The sequence below is a fragment of the Poecilia reticulata genome, linkage group LG16, assembly GCF_000633615.1.
Source record: "Poecilia reticulata strain Guanapo linkage group LG16, Guppy_female_1.0+MT, whole genome shotgun sequence".
Taxonomy (NCBI): Eukaryota; Metazoa; Chordata; class Actinopteri; order Cyprinodontiformes; family Poeciliidae; genus Poecilia; species Poecilia reticulata.
In genome coordinates this window covers 31119147-31123704 of record NC_024346.1, presented here as the reverse complement: position 1 = coordinate 31123704, position 4558 = coordinate 31119147, and positions in this window count along the sequence as shown.

Here is a 4558-nt window from a genome sequence, read left to right as displayed (position 1 = left end):
GACAATCTCTGCAGCTGTAGTCAGAAGAGCATCAAGCTGCTTGGAGACGCTCTGATAGTCATTACCTTTAACTTGCTGCTCTATGATGATCTTTCCATCTTCAGGCCTGTTTTTCTTTCGTCTGATTTCTTGTTTAATTTTTTATAAATGTTTTATTTTTGCCAGTTTTAATTCCTTTCAGTGACCACTGTGGGTTTTTCAGTCATTAACAGAGGGGTAGCAATAATTGTGACCATGTGCGTATTTTTCTGTACATAAAGTGCTTCAAATGTTTGTTGTGAATAAGCTCTCTATAAATAAACAGAATTGAACTGAACTATCAATATGTTGATGTGCAAAATATTTTTGCAGTATTGTTTACAAATGTAAATATGTTTCAGTAAAAGTGTAAAATAATGCAAAATATCTTCATCGTACTTCATGCAAAAATTTGAGAATTGGAACAGAATGCCTCTGCAATGCAATTTCAACATCCAAGATGGCCGACTGGTCTCAGGCATTTACTACTACAGAGTCTAGCTACAACAAAGAATGGATTTTAAATGTGCAGTAAAGTTATTCTTGCTTTCCAAAGTCATTGCTGGAGATATTTGGCTGCTCAAATGTGTTTTCTTATAACTTGTTGAATACAGAACCAAATTCAGTGTATTTACACATGCTCAGTACAGTGAAACAAGAAGGATTTCAACACTTTACATTTGAAAACTGTTTTTTTACGACGGCTTGCTCTATGAACATTGTCCTATATTTCCAATGGCAACTTTTTATTGTATGATGGTTTTATCAAAAAATACACATTAAAATGTACTAACATTCAGTTTAATGCTATTACTCAGCTAACTATAATTACATATTCAGCTATTACTCAAAAAGAGCCATCTCTGCTTATGAATGGCTATAGAGACAAAAATGTAATAAATTCATAAGGACCACTAACATCAGTTTTCTTCGCCTCTACTTGAGAAGAAAACATTTGTTTAAAATCATAATATCTCTAAAGAAAATAAGAACCAAATAACTCTTTTCCACTCTCAAAAAAATAAGAAATTCAAAATGATGTAAGAAGTTTTCCGTTTAATAACTTTCTGCAAACGACATTCAAAATAAATATCAATTCTTGCACGTTTTGAGACAACTCATGTTTTTAAAGTGCAACTTCATTAATGTTTTTATAAGGTTTCCAAAACTGGGTCTTGTACTAGAAATCTAATCTGATTTTAAGTTTTGATAGAATTAAATTATATTAATGATTTAATACCCTTGCTAATGTTTTATTCACAAGTGCTTTATAAAAACCACCCTTTTTTTTTAAGTGAAATAATTTTATTTAAGGAAGTGCTTAAATGTTGCGACCACAAAAATGCCTGATCTTTATACCAATAATAGCTTAGTTTCCTCTTACATTTGTAACATTTTTGTTTTACTTTCCTCACACTGTCACTCTGTGACTTTTTTTTTTTTCTGCTCAGTTTATCATGTCAAACTTTTGTTACTGTGTGCCTTGTTATAGTATTTTTTGGAATTTTCAACAGGCAAAAGGAGATTGCCATAATTCTGCCCTTAACTCTAAATGTCACATGAAGCAAGGAATTGTGGGTAATACGCATACCTGAGGTTCCCCTGGATGCGTTTTTGAATACATTAGGTTATTTTTCTTAATATTACAACAACTACAAAAAACTATATTTTTATATCTTGTTGGTGTGAGCGTGTCGGCTCACAGAAAATAAATGACGTTTCCTATTGTTTTGTTTACAAATTTGGTTAAATAAAACAAATGGTTTGTTGTGTTTGTCCTCCATCTTACTCAGACATTTTTAGTTAATTTTTAAGAGCAGTGATTGAGGAGGAGCATTTTGCATATTGACATTTATGAATATATTTTGTTACAATAACTAAAACATTGATTAGAAATCCCACATTTTTTTGGTTTGATATAAACCGAACTTAATTTGAAATTAAAAGAAATCCACATTAATGACTTTAGAAGACAGAACGTTATGAAACAGTTTCTATAAATGTAGTACTTCTTTACATTAATAAAATAAGTTTTTAGTTGTTTTCAATTGAGTTTTCCAAAAACCATAATTCTCAACATTAAAATTAAACTTCTTTCTTGTGAACTCACTTGAAGGATATGTTTTTTTTTATAATTTTAAAATGTAGTTCTTTATGTTTCCCTGAAGAATTGGGAATTTCAAATAATTTGTCCTAAAGGTAACTGCGCTTTTTGTTCTCCTTTAGTGTACGTTACTTATTAAATATTGGTTCAAGAATATTTTGCTGCATTTTTTTCTATAATGTCTACATAACCAACTTGAATCTTATGCAATCTTGGGATTGAGAAATTATATAAATTGTTTTTAACTTTAGAAATGCTAAAGTAAAAGTAATGCATATTACTTTATTGTATTTCATCGAACAATTAGTTCCATACTTATTAAATTCCTCCAAATTGAGAATATTACCATTTCCATCCATTCATCCATCCATTTTCTTTACACCCTCATCCCTTAGTGGGGTCATGAGGGTTGCTGCCAGGAGCCATGTAGCAGAGTTGTAGTCAAGACCAAGTCAAGACCAGCAGCCCGCGCTACGTGACACACAAAAAATTATGTTTTACCTATCAAAATTGCTTCTCAAATTGATCTGAAAGATCCACATTCCCATAAAACATCTAGATATGAAATTCTTAGATCTGAAATCAATTTAATCAGTAAAGATCCGTCCAGAAGAATCGGACGTCACATTGTACTGTACTGTCACATTCAGACATTCTTTACTCTTCATCACAGATTTCCTTAAGGTTTTCACCAATAACAAGAATCAGATTTTCTACTTTATCAAAGAAAGACTAAATAATTTGTTCTGTATGTGAAGATTTATAAAGATGACTGTAGAAATTAAATAATTTGCTCATTCTTTTAGGCTCAGAACATTACATTCCAAACATAAGACTATTAATTGCTTTCTTGTCCTAATTTAATTGAATTCTTTCTAATACTATATTTCAAGTGTTCCCATTTAAGAATTGGTGTTTCAATTAAATTGTCATTTGCTATACTTGGAATATGTTCCTTCAAAAATTGACAAAATTCTATATTTGTAATAAGTTTTGAATGAAATTCCCATTAATTATTAGGCTTATTATTTCTGTTTTAGTTTTTAATTGATAATGCAGTGATCAATTTTAAAACTGTCCAATTTAAAAGGACAGTTTGCTGTCATTGTTTCTTTCACACTCTACGATTGCACCAGATAACCAATAATCAATACATGATCTACTTTGATTATTAGGTTTGTGCCAGGTGAATTGTTTGACTCCATTGTGTAAGATTTTCCAAACATCTCTCAATTTTATATTCTTCACAAATTCCTCAAGAATAGGATTCAGTTACTTTTACCAGCATCGATCCATCCATTCATCTGGAGCCAAGTTGGAATCCCCTCCAACTACAACATGATCCGAAGGGACATTAGCGATGAGCTCCAGAACTGTTTTTTCTATTGTATTGATCATTAGTATACTCATAAATGTTTAGCAAAATTACTGGAACATTATCAACTTCCAAAACACACAAGCTACCCAATGTCCTTCCTCATCTTCTTTTTCACTCAAAATCTTACCAGGTCATCTGTAAAAGCAGATGGCGACTCCAGAAGATCGATTTGTCCCATGACTGCGACCAGAACTTCACGTCAGACGCATCAGTTTGAGTTTCCTGTAAAAAGGTGCGGTGTGCTGGTTGTCCTTTAGAAAACAAAAAAACTGCTTTCCGTTTAAGTGAGTCCTCTTGTGTTAAAAGAAATAAAAGAAAATTCAGTTTTTAGCCGAAAAAGAACATATGAATACGTGTAGAAAAAGGTTTAGGGACCTATGTAAATTTCTTAACAGTCTCAAAAGTTGCAAAAAAAAAAATTCATCTCAAGTTCATGGATAACTCCTTTGATCCTCACCTTGGTATTCATCTCTGCCACAAGGGATTAAGGCAGGTCTGAAGGGAAAAGGGTACTAGCAAGGTGTATCTAGTGAAGTGGTCAGTGAATGTATTTACCACTTTATTAGGCACACCTTGCCAGTACAGGGTTGGACCCCCTTTTGCCTTCAGCATCCTTCATGGCAGAGATCCAACAAGGTACTGGAAACATTCCTCAGAGTCTGGTTCATATTGAGATGATAGCATCACACAGTTGTTGCAGATTTGTCAGCTGCACATCCAGGATGTGAATCTCCCGTTCCACCACATCCCAAAGGTTCTCTACTGGATTGAGATCTGGTCACTATGGAGGCCATTCGAGTTCAGTGAACTCATTGTTGTGTTCAAGAAACCAGTCTGAGATGATTCACTCTTTATGAGGTGGTGCCTTATCCTGCTGGAAGTATCCATCAGAAGATGGGTTCACTGAGGTCATAAAGGGATGGACAWGGTCAGCAACAATACTCAGGTAGGTTGTGGTGTTGACATGATGCTCAATTGGTACTAATGGACCCAAAGTGTGCCTGGAAAATATACCCACACCACTGCACCACCACCATCCTGAACCGTTGATGCAAGGC